Source organism: Eptesicus fuscus, chromosome 22 (assembly GCF_027574615.1).
Source record: "Eptesicus fuscus isolate TK198812 chromosome 22, DD_ASM_mEF_20220401, whole genome shotgun sequence".
In the NCBI taxonomy this organism is placed as follows: Eukaryota; Metazoa; Chordata; class Mammalia; order Chiroptera; family Vespertilionidae; genus Eptesicus; species Eptesicus fuscus.
In genome coordinates this window covers 29,843,267-29,860,458 of record NC_072494.1, presented here as the reverse complement: position 1 = coordinate 29,860,458, position 17,192 = coordinate 29,843,267, and the positions used below count along the sequence as shown (strand labels likewise).

Sequence of the window (17,192 nt, the reverse complement as noted above, 5' to 3'; positions counted from 1 at the left end):
CCATTGTTCTACTTTTTGCATCTATAAAGTCACCTATTCTAGATACCTCATATAAGTGGAATCATATGGTATTTGTCCTTCTGTGACTGCCTTAGTTCACTTAGCCAATGGTTTCAAAGTTCATCATGCTGTAGCATGTATCAGAATTCCATCCCCCTTTAAGACTGATAAGAATTTTAAAATAATAATCACAGCATACTAACAATATTAATAATAATCTCCTAATATCATCTAATTAGCCTATGTTCCTATTTTCAAAATTCTCTCTTTAAATATCATTGTACAGTTTAGTTTGAATTAGGAGCCAAATAAGTTCCATGTGTTACATTTGGTGGATCTATCACTTAAATCTCCTTTAATTTATAATAACTCCTTTTCCTTTGTTGTTGTTTTTTTTTGTGCTATTTATTTGTTGGGGGGAAAAAAACACAAAACAAAGTACCTTGTCCCATAGAATTTCCCCCATTCTGGATTTGACTGATTGCATCCTCACTGTATTGTTTAATCATTTCCTCTATACCCTAAATTCCCTGAAAACCAATGGTCAGATCTAGGGCTTTTTAAAATTCAGGTTCAGTTCCTTTGGTGAGCTGTGTGCCTCCTATTACATCACAGCAAGAGGCTCTCACTTCCAGAGATATTAAGATGAGGTTCCAGCCTGATCTATCCATGGGTAATATGGTATTTTAAAATAAGTGCTCTTAAATCTTTGTAAGTGATGTTAAGCATGTGTCTGTGTTTCTCTTTGCATATATTTATATCAATCACCATGCTCAGTCCTAGAACTGTCTTCTATTAGTCCCACAGATCCTTAATCCCCACTGTCCCTGCTCAATATGTGATGCTGAATAGTCACTCCCAGAATTCTTAAGCTTTTAGATTTCAAGATGCTTCCCTATTTTCAGTTAGTTTTTTTTTTTTTAATGTATTTTATTGATTTTTTACAGAGAGGAAGGGAGAGGGATAGAAAGTCAGAAACATTGATGAGAGAGAAACATCGATCAGCTGCCTCCCGAACACCTCCTACTGGGGATGTGCCCACAATCAAGGTACATGCCCTTAACCGGAATCGAACCTGGGAACTTTCAGTCCACAGGCCAACGCTCTATCCACTGAGCCAAACCGGTTTCAGCTATTTTCAGTTAGTTTTTGAGTTGCCTACAAATGGGTACCCACTCAGAGCCACAGACAACTGCCTAAAAGGAATCCTTACCCACCTGCCTTGATAGCCTGCACTAATGACCATGCTTGCACAGAGAGTAAGTCTTCCTTCTGTCTAGTCTCACCCTCTTCCTGGAATTGAATTCCATTTCCTCTAATTTGGGGATCAGTGAGGCTGAAGAGCAGCTGGCCAGCAGACCCTGCAGATGGGCCTGGAGAAATGATACACGAGGCTAAGGCACGTCCCAGGAAGCCTACGTACTTCATGAACTTAATGAAATATTGGCAAGGACTAGAATATGCTTTATTATAACTTCCCAGCCTGGGTTCATTATTTTTCTTTCATAAGTAAATAAATGCAGATAGTAACATTTTAGAAGTAAATATTCAGAGAATATGAACTAAAAAAGCAACCCCTAACCATTTTCCAAAGTTCAGAGTTGATGTTGTGCCTTTTTGTGCCCTTAAATATTAGCAGAGACCAACAAGTGACAGACTTAAAAAGTCAGGCTACCTCTTACACATTCTGCCGTATTAGGAAAGAAGGATGGAGGAGCCAGGAGGGAGAAGACAGCAGAAATAGTGGGGCAGAAGAGCTCCAGATGAGGACGGCACGAGGGAGTAGAGCTTGGGTCTATAAGTAGAAACAACAGGAGCCAAGATGCTAGATCAGTTATCCAGTAGAATAAAATATGAGCCATAAATGTGAGCCACACATATAATTTTAAATTTCCTGTAATTACATTAATAAAACTACAAGTAAATAAGTGACCTTCATTTTAATGATATATTTCATTTAACCCAATATATTCAAAATATCATCTCAACATGTAATTAATGTAAAAAGTACTAATGTGTTGTTTTAGTTTTTTTTTATTCAGTCTTCCAAATCTGGTTGTGTATTTTACACTTACAGCACAAGTCCATTTGGATTAGCCACAATCAGGTGTTCAAAGGCAACAGGTGGTGGGTAGCTATTGTACCTACCAGCATTGCTCTAGATCTTGGCAAAACTATTCAGATTCTTGTCTTAACTTCTAGTCAGTAAAATGGAGATAACCCTCTCTGTCCTGATTTGATGGTTGTGTGGAAAGCATAGGAATTAGTGGGTGTGAATGTGCTTTGTATCCTGGAGCCCCTCACAGGCCTCTACCTACCAGGAGAAAGAAGAAGGTGTTGCCAGCACCCATGAGCAGAATTAACCTATCGATTGCCCGGTCACCTGGACTTAGCATGTACCAAACTGAACGGAAGTGTGATAGGTGCTCCCAGTCATTTCGATTTTACACACTAGTTAAATTTCATAACAAAAACCAGAGTAATGGAGATGACCAGGACAAGGGATCCGAAGAGACAATATAGACAAGTGAAAAGGCTCAATGAGAAACCATTAGCGCCTCAAGTGGTCGGAGCTTAAAGTGCCCGTGGGGCGTGGCCCCACCTGAGATGGAAAGACTAGACCAGTGATGGTGAACCTATGACACGCGTAGCCATTTCTGATGAGACGTGGCCGCTGAGGCGGCCGCATGCCGAAGATGAAACATTTGCTGCTCCTGAGGATGAAACATTTGCGAAATAATGTTTTTTCCTCAAAGTGACACACTCCCCGAGTTATGCTCAGTTTTTTGGCGAAGTTTGACACACCAAGCTCAAAAGGTTGCCCATCACTGGACTAGACAGAGTGTGTCAAGCCAGGAAGCTGGCACTCTGTAAATATTTTTTGAATGAATCAATAAATACAATTTTAAAAAGTCAAGTGAGTTTCACAACATTAGAAAAACTACTTATTTTTTAAACTTACATTACTCGAAATGACCATTACAAAATAACTGCCCAGTTTTCCACCTTACTTTTCCACAGCAGACTAAGGCTAAATGTTACTGTGTAATATTAGTCTCCACTGATCTTTATCATCAGTATGTTAGCAAAGTTAACATTCCACTTCGGTGACTTCACCATCCAAATATTTATGAATCAGAGAGATGTTTCTAAGAACCTGTTTTCTGATTGTTTACTTTATAGCAATAATAGTGTGCTTTAATTACAAAGATGACGTCTTAAAACTTAAATAGAACAAGCCTCAATTGTGTGGGAGTTCATCACTTTGGTGATAAAAAAGAAACACAGACAGTGACTCAGGTGGAACAATGTTTCATTTTCATTTTGTGTTTCCTTAGGTTCGACATGTCAGGATATGTCACAGAGTCAATGCAGAACTGTGCTGTAGGGAATTTGAAAGCTAAGACTAAGGCTTTATACGTCAGGATGAAAGTACACAGTACCTATTCACCCAGCCTCTCCCTTTTAAGGCCAACATGAAAGGGAAGAAAGATGGTGGTTTCCCTTTAGCAGCTGGATAATGAGCTGGTAATGGCCCATATTTTGCACTGAAATGTTTTAAATCCTCACCTGAGGATATGTTTTAATGATTTTAGAGAGAGGGGGAGAGAAAGAGGGAAAGAGAGAGAGAGGAATATCAATTGGTTGCTTCCCATATGCGCTCCCACAGTATGGGCCTCCACTGGAGAATGAACCCACAACCTGGGTATGTGTCCTAGCCGAGACTGGAACCAGCAACCTTTCAGTGCACAGGAAGATGCTCCAATCAACTTAGCCATACCGGTCAGGGCTGCACCCAAATTCTTTAAAGGAATGTTAAAAGAAAATACTGGTTCTTCTGAATTGAGAATCTCTTTGGGTTTCCATCATAGCCTTATTTCAATTTAAATTAGATGCAAGTGGAGAAATTAATGTTTGGGTACCTGCTAAGAGCAGGGTGTGCAGCCTTTGTCTGCTTTATTCATTCTTGTATTCCCAGCACCTTGAACAATGCCTGGCAGGTAGTAAGCACTCAATAAATATTTGATAAGTAAATGAATTTATTCCTCACAGCAATTTTATGTGGCTGTGGCAACTTTTCAGATCAAGAAACAGAGACTTAGACTCTGTCCTGGAAATCCAGGGAAAGCAAAGGCGCGTCCAGCCAAGCTTGTCCAAGGCAGACAGAGACATGAGGCCACCTCGGTGACTAGCTTTCGTGTGACCAGGTAGATGTGTCTTCTGTAGAACCCTTGCTCAGTAGGGAATGACCCCAGGAGAAAGAGGGCCCTTAAAGGATAATGTCCCCACCATGACCACCAACTTCAACAACATCATTGATCCTGGACACAGAGCTGAAAATCATAGAACGGAAGAGCTGAAGGAATTTCAGAATTTATAATACTAGAAGCTTCCATTCGTGGATAATTTGTTATGTTTTGCCACTAAGTTAGACTACACTACACACACACACACACACACACACACACACACACACACACACATGCCCCCCGCTTCCCCAGCTTATCAGCTCTGCAAGAAGGAACCTGAACCCAAGACTCACATCATTTCCACTTATCCAATATTCTCAATTCTAGGTGAGTACACTTTGGGTTTCTTTCTGTTTTGTTGATGTCAGTCAATGCTAGGTTTAGCAGGACAAAAATATCTGAGTGTATTGAGAAGAATCAGTCATCCCATTTCCCACCTTAGCAACTATTTTATTCTTTCCTGTATCCCATCTCAGTCTTTGGTGCATGGTAGACATTCAATAAGTGCTTGACATAATTAAGCCAGGCTTTGATTGGAATGGAATCTCTATCCTTAGTATCCTTTAGTGGCAGGACTGGGAAAAAGTAGGTAACTATACCCCCTTTAAAGGCATTAAGTAATATTAGTTTTAACTTCATTATAATATCTTTTAAGAATTAACATGCCCCATTAAAGAAAATTTAGAAAATTCAGAAATATAAAGAGAAAAAAAAATCACCCATCCATATTTCCACCATCCAGACTGAAACACTTTTAATGTTTTATGGCAATGTTTTCTCTATCATGGATTTGCTGTTATTTATAGTTTTTATTGAGTTGTGATTGCTCTACAGTTATAAGAAATGTCTTGCCTTTTTAAACTTATATTATCCCCTACAGTATTCCCTAAGTTAAAAGTTTTTTGTAAACATCTTTTTAAACAGTGGCATAGCATGGAAAAAAATAGACTCTTATTTACTTTGTCAGTTCTTAAATATGCCAGGCTAAGGACCATTGACTTCTCCTGATTTCTTGTTAACTACTCCATTGTTTATTAACCACTTTATCAGAAAGCTACCTGGGGTCAACATTTTTTTTTTTTATTAAAACTAACTTTTTTTTTTTAAGAAGTTTTAGGTTCACAGCAAAATTGAGAGGAAGTGCAATATGTAGCCTTTACAGATTGGTTTCTTTTACTTAATTACATGCATTTTAGTTTCCTCCATGTCTTTTCATGGCTTGCTAGCTCATGTCTTTTTAGTGCTGAATAACAGTCCATTGTCTGGATGTGCCAGTTATCCATTCATCTACTGAAGGACATCTTGGTTACTTCCTGCTATAAATATACATGTGTACGGTTTTGTGTGGACATGTTTTAAATTCCTTTAGGTAAATACTAATGGGGCATGCTTGCTGGGTTGTGTGGCAATGGTGTGTTTACACTAAACTGCCAAATTGTCTTCCAAAGTGGCTGTACCATTTTGCATTCCCACCAGCAATGAATGAGATTTCCTGTTGCTCCACATCCTTGTCAGCATTTGGTGTTGTCACTCATCTTGGTTTTGGCCATTCTAATAGGTGTATAGTTATGCCTTACTCTTGTTTTAATTTGCATCTTTGTAATAACTTATAATGTGGAACATCTTTTCATAGGCATATATGCCATCTACATGAGTGGCCAGATTATTATGATCTTTGAACGCATAATAATCTGGCCACTCAGTGTATATTCTATATAATAAAAGGCAAATATGCAAATTGACCGCACCTTCGCTACACCTAAGCCACGCCCACAAGCCAAGCCACGCCCACCAACCAATCAGGACGAGTATGCAAATTGCCCCAACAAAGATGGCGGCTGATTTGCATATCAAGACAGTGTCGAAAGAAGCCAAGAGCTGCAAAGGGGAGTAAAGCTTCGAAGAAGCAAGCAAGCCAGGGGGGCGGGGGGAGGAGAAGGGAGGAGCGAAGTCAGGGCCGTGGGCGAAGGGAAACGAAGGCGGGCTGGAGGAGAAGGCGGGGCCGGCGGCAAGGGCGGAGCGGAGGCGGGGCCGGGGCCGAAGGGAAACGCGGGCGGGCTGGAGGAGAAGGCGGGGCCGGTGACAAGGGCAGGGCGGAGGCGGGGCCGGGGGCGAAGGGAAACGCGGGCGGGCTGGAGAAGAAGGCGGGGCGGGCGGCAAGGGCGGGGCGGAGGCGGGGCCGGGGGCGAAGGGAAACGCGGGCGGGCTGGAGGAGAAGGCGGGGCCGGTGACAAGGGCGGGGCGGAGGCGGGGCCGGGGGCAAAGGGAAACGCGGGCGGGCTGGAGGAGAAGGCGGGGCCGGTGACAAGGGTGGGGCGGAGGCGGGGCCGGGGGCGAAGGGAAACGCGGGCGGGCTGGAGGAGAAGGCGGGGCCGGCGACAAGGGCGGGGCGGAGGCGGGGCCGGGGGCGGAGGGAAACGCGGGCGGGCTGGAGGAGAAGGCGGGGCCGGTGACAAGGGTGGGGCGGAGGCGGGGCCGGGGGCGAAGGGAAACGGGGGCGGGCTGGAGGAGAAGGCGGGGCCGGTGACAAGGGCGGGGCGGAGGCGGGGCCGGGGGTGAAGGGAAACACGGGCGGGCTGGAGAAGGCGAGGTGGGCGGCAAGGGCGGGGCGGAGGCGGGGCCGGGGGCGAAGGGAAAAGCAGGCGGGCCGGAGGAGAAGGTGAGGCAGGCGGCAAGGGCGGGGCGGGGCGGAGGCGGGCGACAATGGCGGAGCAAAGGGAAATGCGGGCGGGCTGGAGGAGAAGGTGAGGCGGGTGATAAAGGCGGAGCGGAGGCGGGGCCGGGGGCGAAGGGAAATGCGGGAGGGCCGGAGGAGAAGGCGAGGCGGGCGGCAAGGGAGGAACGGAGGCGGGGTAGAGTGCAGCAGGAAATCCCATTGCAGGAATTTTCCTGCAACGGGAAAGCTAGTACTATATAATAAAAGGCTAATATGCAAATTGTCCCCTCGTCCAGGAGTTAGACCAGCAGGCAGGCCAGCCAACCGCCCATGTCCCCTTACTCTGGCCAGGCTGGCCGGACACTACCCATGCACGAATTCATGCACCAGGCCTCTAATACATACATATATATATATATATATATATATATATATATATATATATACACATATACATACACACACACACACACACACACACACACACACACACACACACACTGAGTGGCCAGATTATTATGCATTCAGAGATCATAATAATCTGGCCACTCAGTGTATATATCTTCTTTGATGGGATGTCTGTTACTGTTTTTGGACCATTTTTTAAATAGAGTTGTTTTCTTATTGTTTAGTTAGGGTCAACATTACTGTCAAAAAGCCTGAGGGAAACACAGGTGAGAGCTGTGCACCAGTGGGAGCAGATTTACATGGTACTTGGTAATTAACAGTGAGTTTTCAATCATCTAGAACAGGCTACATCGAGTCCTAGCAACCAACCTGGCTACCCTTCCCCCTTCTCTGCCCTCTCTCCTCTGAGTCTGTTACTTTGATGTCTCCAACATGCTGATGCCTGGGGGCCATTCTCTTCTTTGACATCCCACTGCTAATCTCTATGTGTGTGCCCACATAAACCCATTACTTTCCTTCAGCCCCTAGTCCATACCATATCAACTAGCCCTCTCACCACCCTGCTCTCAACTCTGCCCTATAACGCCTTGAGGTAGGGGACCCTTACACTCTCCACCTCTCCTGACACCAAGCTCATGCCGAAATCTAAAGGTGGCCACCTGGAACTTTCCCCAAATCATCCCATTCTGTTCACCTCGCTGCCCCAGGACAGGTAGCACTGCTTCACTCCCAAAATCTACCAGGCTTCTGCTTAGGACACTGGTAAAGTAGGAACAGCACCCCCCCCCCTAAAATGAGAGGGGCTCAGCTTTAATGAGGAATCTTAAATTTTGCAATGACAAGATCTAGGGGAAACCACTATTTTACTTTCAACACATAAGAGCATTGTGTCTTGTGGATAATTTTGATTGAATGACATGTGAGATTGAACCACCATCTTCTCAGTTCATCTGGCCTTCAGTTACCACCACCTCCCCCCTCACCATTGTTGCAACTTCCTGAGCCTCTGCTGGCATCCTGCTCTCCCATCCAGTCCACCCTCAGTCCTGCACTGGCAATCTTCCTGAACATCTACTGTGTCTACCCACTGCCCAAAGATCCTGTGACCCATCTCTTTGCTTTGTCCCTGGGACACAATCCAAACTGTTTATTCCAACCTTCAAGGTCTATCACAGTCTGCCCCTGCCCTCCTGACCGCCGGCATTTACTCCCCAACACCCTCTCCCCTCCACACATACTCCTGCTCAGCAGCTGCCTCACCATTCTGCAAATGTGCTACAGGTTTTCACAATTTATATCTTATTCATTGCATGCACATTTACGTGGGCCTAGTATGTACCTGGAATGGTTCAAGGAGGTGGGAATAAGCATAGAGATGAACAGGGCACAGCCCCTGTCTTCCTGGCACCCATAGCCTCTGCATTTGCCTTTCTCTATGCCTGTAATGCCTCCCCTCCTCTCCTGTCCATAATATGCTCAGCTTTCAACCTCCAACTCAAAAGTCACTTTGTCCATCAGCCATTGCCAGCTCTCCTGGGAAGAGCCTTCCTGACCCACTTTAGCCCTTATTACATCAGCCTGTAACTATCTGTTGTCAAAGTCTGTCACTGCATGAGCTCTGAGCACCTGCAGGGCAGGGAAGCATCACTGTGTATCTGCAGCTCCTGACAGAGTACCCAGCACATAGTAGGTGCTCATTAAATGTTTGCTGAATAAATATATGGCTATCAAACACCTGCTATGTGCTAGATACAATTCCACACATTAATTTGAGACCTAAACAAGATTTCAAACTCCTCAAGGGCAAGGGATGCTCTTAGATTGTCCTTGTAACTCCCAAGATGGCTAAACAGGCTGCTGAGATCAGGATCTGGCAATAAGACACAATTTTAGGAATTGACTTACAGGTATAAACTCACAGTGACTCACTCCACCCTCAGCCACTCCAGTTTCAAGTACAAGCTCATCATCAGATGATTTCAGTTCATCATATTTTGGGAAACAGAATAAAAATCCAAAAGCCCTACTCAGTATACTCAGTCAATAGCAGGGCTTATGTTTGTGGTTAAAGCAAATTATGGAATAATTGAAAATTTGGCAGATGGGCACAGGGATCTGGAATTGATGTCAAGTGGCCATCTTCTGGGACTTCAGGTGTATGAATTTTCTAGTAAGGTCAACTCTAGAATGTTCCATGCACTCAGCAAGACTGGTAAAGCAGGGGTGCCCATTTTCAACAGGAGTGGGAGGGGGACAAGGCTAAAAAATAAACACATATAAAGCTCTCTAGGCTTCTGTTAACAGAAGTTTTTAAGTAAATCAGACCTGGGTTTGAATCAAATGTCTATGAGCAATTTTCTTAGCCTTTCTGAGCTTTGATTTCTTCATCTACAAAATTGAAATAATAATACCTACCTCATGGAATTATTATAAGGATAAAATAAGATACTTGGCATTTTTCAACGTGTTTTCCATTGTGCTTGGCATGTAGTATGTGCTCGGTAAATAGTAATTACTAAATATGACTTGGCTTCACATTGATTTTTTAAAAATTTGTTTTAAAATCAGTCAGTAAATCAATCTGAGGGAGAGAACTTTCCATTCAAGCTCAGGCATTTCTAATATATGAGGGTTCTTTGTGACTTGTTAGCTTCAAGGATAAGGCATAATGAAGGGAAAAAGTAACATTTATTGAATATCTCCTATGTAGAGGCCTTGAGGGTGCATTGTTCTTTAATCCACTGTTCTATCACCTTCTAAGATAGATGTTCTTATTTTACAGGAGAAACTGAGGTTTCAGGACTCAAAGCCAAGTAGGAGCTGGCAGTGTGGGGAACTGAACTCAGTTCTACCTGAGTGCAGATGTCCAGGTTCTTTCTGCCATCCTACCGCTCCACCACTCACCTTTTCAGCTCCAGTAATGCTATGCATGTCTAGCCACCAGCCCCTGAAATGCTGTCAGTCGCTCTTCCAATCAGCTGTTCTTCACCTTGGCCCCAGTCTTGGCAAATGGAGATTCTCCTGGGGCAAAGGGAAAAGTGGGTGCTCAGAAATCTGGCTGCTAAGGTTCCTTTTAGTGTAAGAATTTATGATTCTGAGGCCAGAGAGAGCCACTTTTCCTCTCTGAGCTCAATATCCCCACCCATTAAATGAGGACACTGAACCACATCAGAGCATCCCAAGTTTCCCATGAGTACTTACTGAGAAGCAGTAAGTCTTGTGTTTAAGCACCCAGACTCGGGGGGCCAGACTGCCTAAGCTTGATTCCTGCTCTGCCGCTTCCTAACTGTGTAACTTCTGGCAGTTATTTGCCCTCTCTGTGCCTTAGTTTCCTCATCTATAAAATGGAGATGCTCACAGTACTTACCTCATAGAGTTGTTATGAGGATTAAAGGCATGAACTATATGTAAAGGGCATACCGCACAGTCTGGACACAGCGAATATTACACTTAGAGGCAGAAGACAGGGAACCATTCCTCGCAGGGTCCCAGAAGTATAACTTTCATATATATAATTTATTTCAGAGATTAAGGGAGAGAGAGAGATAGAAACATCAATGATGAGAGAGAATCCTTGATCGGCTGCCTCCTGCAAGCCCCACACTGGGGATGAAGTCAACAACCCAGGCATGTGCCCTGTCGGGGAATTGATCTGTGACCTCCTGGTTCATAGGTCAACACTCAACCACTGAGCAACCCAGGCCAGGCCCAGAAGTATAACTTTCAGTGGCCCATCCCAAGCGCAAAATGTATTTGATATCCTTTTCCTTTCCTTAAAAATTCTTGTGTGGTACATTTATATACATACTTGTTTAATAAAAGCACTATTTAAAACACTGATTAAGACAGACACTCCATCAAGATCCCCTGTGTACCTCCCGGCTCTGGTGCACTTCAGTGCACTCATGCACATGCTCACACCCAGTTTGATGGCAGTCAATTACTTCCAGGGCCCTTTCAGCTCTGGTGTCTTGTAGTTCAGAGAATCAGCACCACCAGATTCCAGGAACCTGCTCCACCTTGTATCACCCATGCCACCTATGCCCCCCAGCTGGCATAGCAATTTCCAAGCTGAGGTGCTACCCGAGCTCCAATAAGCATGTTACCAGAAGGCACGGGCAGAATCACTGCGCTGGCTCTTCTGCCTCAGTACCAATCACCATGGTACAGCCTGGATTTTCTGTTTTAAGGAGGATGAAGAGAAAATAAGGGGTTGGGTGGGAAAATAGAGAGGGGAAGGGTTAAAGGTGAACTTCTGTGGGGGCAAGTGCCTGCAGGATATTTTTATTTGGATGTTAGGAAACAAAGAAAAGGTACAGGTAGTCACAATCATTGAGGGACCTTCCATTTTCTCTTTTTTTTTTATTTCTTTATTGATTTAGGTATCACATATTTGTCCTCATCCCCCCATTCCCATCCCACACCCCTCCCCACGCATGCCCCCACCCCTCTGTTGTCCTTAACCACTGGTTAGGCTCATATGCATGCACACAAGTCCTTTGGTTGATATCTCCCCTATATCTCCACACACACCCCCTATCCTCCCTCCGGGGCCCGACAGTCTGATCCATTCCTCCTTGTTTCTGGGGGACCTTCCATTTTCCATTGTGCCCTGTGTAGCACTGAAGATAGAAATCAAGACCTGTTCTCTAATCCCTGCCTGGGGTGCTCTTAAAAAGCAATGATAAAATTTGATACCTGCTCTTCCATAATAAAGATTTAAATTTATATAACACTCTTGCAAAATATTGGCAACACCTAAATGCTAAAAGTAGGGAAATGATTGAGTAAATCATACCACCTCCATTGGCCATTAAAAATTATGGTAATAAAAGTCAGGATAGTGGTTACCTCTGGGAAGTGGAGAGAGGCAGATATGATCAGGAATGGTCACAGAAGGGCTTCTAAGTACTGGTGGTGGTCCATTTCTGAACTTGAGTGGTGGGTTCTTGATGTTGGTTTTATTATTAAAATAATAATATATATATATATTCTCTATAATCATCTGTACATATGTTACATTTTACAATAATAGGACAAAATGTTGTTGAGAAGAAACATGATGGTAATTAAGACCACATACAATTCAGAATAATAAGCAAAAGAGCAAATTTCAAAGTTGCATGCAATCATAACTCTAAAAATCATGCCTGAGAAGACTGGAGGGAACACACCAAAATGGTAATAGTGTTGAGGTTAGGGGTAAGTTTTTTCTCCTGCCTATTTCCCAAATTTTCATAATGGTAAAAAATATGTATATACTAAGAAAAGCTTCCCCAAAAGAATCGTTAAAAGTACGCTTTTAATTATTTTCAGATCACTTTCACATGTTATCTCATTGATTCTTACAACAATCCTTTGGACAGAGTTGATATTAAATAGTTCTATTTTAAACACAGATGAAGTGTTTATGATTTATGTAAGCCACTCGGTTGGATAGAGGGAAACCTCCCGGTGGTTCCCAGATTTCCTGATTCCTGCTAACATTCTGATTGTTGGGAGTCCATCTTCAGTACCCAGGGCTCCGGGATCCCCACACTTATATGGGAGTAGCTACTACCTGGGCTTTGGTCCTCTGGTCCAAGGTGGATGTCTATGGCTGTTGAAGATTGATTACACACAAAAAGGTCCCAACAATGCCATCCCTGCTTGGGGGGCTCTTACACTCTCTTCTCTAATAAGGCACCAAGTTCAGGGGCAAATTTTCTTAGAAGTGTTGAGAGAGAGAGGGGTGGGGGGAAGGTTGTCAGGACTAAAGGCTGTGTTTGAGAGTCAAGTTAGACAATATTTCTCTAGCTTTTGGAGGGGAAGAGAGATTATGGAAATGGGTCTGTCATTGTGCCTCCCCCCTGACACCTGCTCTCCCTCCAACTCTGTTAGGATAGGTTGCCAGGTTTTTTCAGGGTGGCTCTACAGAAGGTGTTCATTTAAGACCCTCAGAGCTCAGCCCAGGGCTCCTCATTTCTGAGGGAAGAATGTCCTGCCCAAGAATACCAAAAGCAGAACCCGACCAGAACCCAATCTCCTGCTCCCAACCCAGGGCACTTTGCACAGGCCATTGGTCCTCTATGCACTGAGGAGAGCCCCTGTATGTACTAGAGTTGCTGAGGGTGGAGAACAGGGATCACGCTCATTGGTTTCTGTGTGGAGTCTTATCCTCAAGCCCCTGAAGATGACCATTCCTTAATATAGTTTGACTTCATCTACAATTGTTTGTCACAGACTAGGGGATAGAATGGGCTCTGGGAGAGATTCAGGGGTACCCCAGAAAGCCCTCCTTGATTCATAATTAAGGACACCATTACTGAGGACCAGCTGTGTGCCCCATCCTGATGAAGCCTTCCAACAAACTTATGTGTCCGATACTGTTATTAGTGCTCTATTTGAGCTAAGGAAACTTGAGCCCAGAATGTGAGATGACTTATGCAAGGTGACACAGCCCATTATGCAATCCTTCCCCGTGTTTCCTAAGGAGGCCCATTTGTAGACTCTGAAGTTAGTAATGTCCACTATTCAAATTGAGTTTAAGCGTGGGTTTTGGAAAACAGAATAAAAAAGAAAATGTATACCACATTTTCTTTAAAAAATATATTTTTTATTGATTTCAGAGAGGAAGGGAGAGAGAGAGAGACGAGCTGCATCCTGCATGCCCTCCACTGGGATGGAGCCCTACAATGGGATGACCAGGAATCTAACTGTGACTTCCTGGTTCATAGGTCCACACTTAACCACTGATGCACAGGGGCCCGGCTACCCCACACTTTCTGAGGTGAAATGGGTTGAGCCACAAGGACTGACTGCTAGTGCCTGACTAACTTTAACTTGTGTTTAATGTGCCTCTCCAGAGCTCTGTAATACAATCTTGGGGTTTGAAGAAGAGTAATGGGGTGGGGGAAGGAGTGGGAAGAAACTGTTCCCTGGACTAAGAAACTGCTAAAATCTTTAAATATCTCTGGACTTTTTTTTTGGCTCCCTGCAATGTTTGGTGTTTAGATTCGGTTGCCACGAGTGGGCTGTTTTTAGCTGCCTAGTTCCAACCCCTCCCCTTTTAACATTTTCCCCTTCCTTTTGCACATGCCCCAACATGAAGTTTCCAGTTCTTATCTCACTCGGCAAAACATACCAAGGCTGGTCTGAATGTGGATTCCCCAGGCGGTTCTCCAGCATGAAACCTCAACAATATTCAGGTCTCTGCTTCACCCTCTTTCACTGAGGATTAACCCCTGAAATAACCAAAGCCAGGGCTTCCTTCTCTGGGGGCAGCGTTTCTTTGCCTTTGTGTAGAGAAGCATTTTGGCCTGGGGAGCTATTCTTGCCCCTCCTCTAGACAGTGCGCAGGGTGCACACAGGACTCAATCAGGGTAAACTGAGGATGCACAGGACGCAGAGACTGTTCACCCCTCAGCGATACAGACCTTGGGGCGCTTCCTTTCCACTTTCCCAGTCCGCCATTGGACAGGCATTTCACAGCTCTGGAGGGCTGGGGGCAGGGAGGCAGGCAGGCGTCCTTTCTGTTTTCCTTAGATAAGAGTTTCATTCACAAGGGGGTGGACTTACTTCTGTGTCTAGATTCTTATCGCTTTTAGAGTTTCAGTGGGAAAGCTGGCATAGAAAGCAGCCTCAGACTTCTGTGATCAGCTGGCCGCATTTCTATCCAGGTGTGACTTGAAGATTCAAAACCAGGAATTATTAGATTGAAACAAGACTCCTAAGAGGAACAGGAGGCACTATGGTAACAAAAACAAACCTCGGGGCTAGGGCTTCTCCGTCTTCATTACCCTCCTCTTGCACTGGTTTGCGCAGGCTGGTCTGGCTGCTGTGTATCCAACTCCTGAAGTTGAATTTCCCCTACAGGACAGGACTCCACCTCCATACATCTGGCTGGGGTGTATGAGTGGCTCAGAGTTTAAAATGTAAACTGGTTAAAGATTTCCGCAGGCATTTCACAGAGGAACAGAAGGGGAAATCTTTCACGTGTCCTCCCCCATCTCATTTCTCTTTATAATGGTGTCTCTTATCCCAGGCAGTAGATAAGTACACGCAATAAATAGAGAGTCCCAAATACCTTTCATTTAAATGGACAAACGCCTTTCCTTCGAATCTAGGAGTTTACCTGCCCGCCTGGAGTTTACCAGCCAACGCGACGCGTCGGCGGGAGGGCGGTTCTGGGGGTGTGGGGCGCCGAGAGCAGGCGGGGGGAGGAAGAGGGCTGGGTGTGGAGGGTGTGGCCGGGAGAGCCGTTACCATGGAGAAAAGTAAAGCAAAACAATCGCCTAGAGTGCTTCCCGCGCGACACAGCTGTAAACCCTATCCCGTCCCAAACAACATTCTCGGGGATCCTGCGGGGAACCCCGGGGTTCCAGGTCGGGCTGGGGACAGAAGGAATTTCCGAGGTCGTCCTCGGCGTGTCCTGAGCCCGAAACTTGGGGGCCCGGGGCGCGGGGGGGGGGGGGGGGAGAGGGGGCGGCGTTCTGGGTGGGGCTGGGGTTGGGTAGAGGAAGCCGGATGCGGGAGACTCTGGTACTTGCAGCTCTGAGGGTCTCTGCTCCAGGCTGTTGGACAATGGGCGGGGCCGGGGGAAGGGACACAGATGCGGTGTGCGTGTGTGTGTGTGTGTGTGTGTAAGGGAGTGAGGGAGAGCGCGAGCGAGAGAGACCGGCTGACGGGACCCTCCATCCCCACCATAAGAGCAGAAGGCTGCAGGTGCGTGGGGTGGGACTGCGAACGAGCGAGACCCTTTTGGTTCTCACCCCAAATTACCACACTTGGACCTTCGCTCGCCTCGCTCCCAAGAGGCAGCTGGAAGCAATTGTTTCTGCCCCGGCTGTGCCCCCATACCCCACGGGCTCGCATGGGTCTCCCTCCCTGGCAGGTTCAAAAACAGCGAGGGGCACACTCGCTTCCACATATATGCGTCAATGGGCCGGCGAGACAGCTAAGGTCGGGGAATCCGAACCAAGAAGTCATTTTAAGGTTCAAATCCAGTTCTGCTGAAGCCTCGGCTGGAATCTGGGTTCACGGGACAGCGCCTCTCCCGCCACCCGGCCCGGCTCGGGGGCGGAAGGGATTTCGGCTCCAGGGCCTCATTTCCGCAGCTGTCCGTGCGTCCCCAGTCCCCGCGGTCCAGTCCCAGCCCAATCGCTCTGGGCGCGACAAAATACGTGAAAGCCCAAGACCGCTTTCCCTACGCACCTAAATAAGGAGACCAACGCACCGTATCTTCCTCCTCTCCCTGGCCTCGAGGCTTCAGCCCCACTCTGAGTCCCTCTTTGGGTTGCCTCTGATTTCTCCAGCTCTGATCTTTCCAGGATCTTGTTCATTTCACTATCAATTTCAAACGCTTGTGGTTGTTAAAAAAAAAAAAAAAAAAAGAATCCTAACCCTTAAGGTCCTATTTGCCCTCGCCGGGGGTCGGGTTCCCAACCTGCCTCGGGACTGTTCCATTTGCCCTCGGGTGGGGTGCGACGAGACTTAGAGCCCACAGTGCCCGCCGAGCGCTGTAACCCGCAAACTTCTCGCGGTCCCAGCCGCGGAGGTCACCCACGGCGGGTAACGGTGTGGGTTCGCCGTAGGGTGCCTTTGGGCACCTCTCTCGCACCAGAGGCTAACCCTACAGTTCTTACCCCGCCCCCTACGTGGAAGGAGACGTTTGGCGGGGGAGAGGGTATTTTCCCGAACCTCCAGAAAATCACTCATTTTAGAGAAAGGATGTGCCTGCTTCCCAGCTTCACCTCGTCTGGACTGCGGCCAGGATCCACCCCACGCCGTCCCCCATCACCTCTCCCTCCCCTCCCCTCGTCCCCCCACCTAGCGGAGGGAGAGATGCCAGCGCGGTGGAGTCATGCAGCTGGCTTGGGCACCATTGGCTCATGCCTGGA

The 17,192-nt window shown here is 46.1% G+C and overlaps 1 protein-coding gene and 1 long non-coding RNA gene across 5 annotated transcripts in view; one reads left to right on the top strand and one right to left on the bottom strand.

Moving 5' to 3' along the window:
* Window positions 1-15,459, bottom strand: part of LOC114233114 (uncharacterized) — an 84,740-nt gene extending 69,281 nt beyond the window's left edge. Inside the window, exons 1-3 of one of the 3 annotated variants that reach the window (XR_003619260.2) lie at window positions 15,380-15,459; window positions 15,062-15,195; window positions 10,219-10,335 (exon numbers count right to left, since the gene is read on the bottom strand). This is a non-coding gene — a long non-coding RNA (uncharacterized LOC114233114). The other 2 variants (XR_008555085.1, XR_008555084.1) reach the window with 2 other exon arrangements.
* Window positions 1-17,192, top strand: part of ATF3 (activating transcription factor 3) — a 55,948-nt gene that overhangs the window by 25,425 nt on the left and 13,331 nt on the right. The window contains exon 1 of one of the 2 annotated variants that reach the window (XM_054711494.1): window positions 15,940-16,017. The exons of the other annotated variant lie outside the window; for it this stretch is intronic. The gene's annotated coding sequence lies outside the window, so the exon portion shown is untranslated. Of the gene's footprint in view, window positions 1-15,939; window positions 16,018-17,192 lie in introns of those variants that run through there. 2 annotated transcript variants of the gene reach the window in all.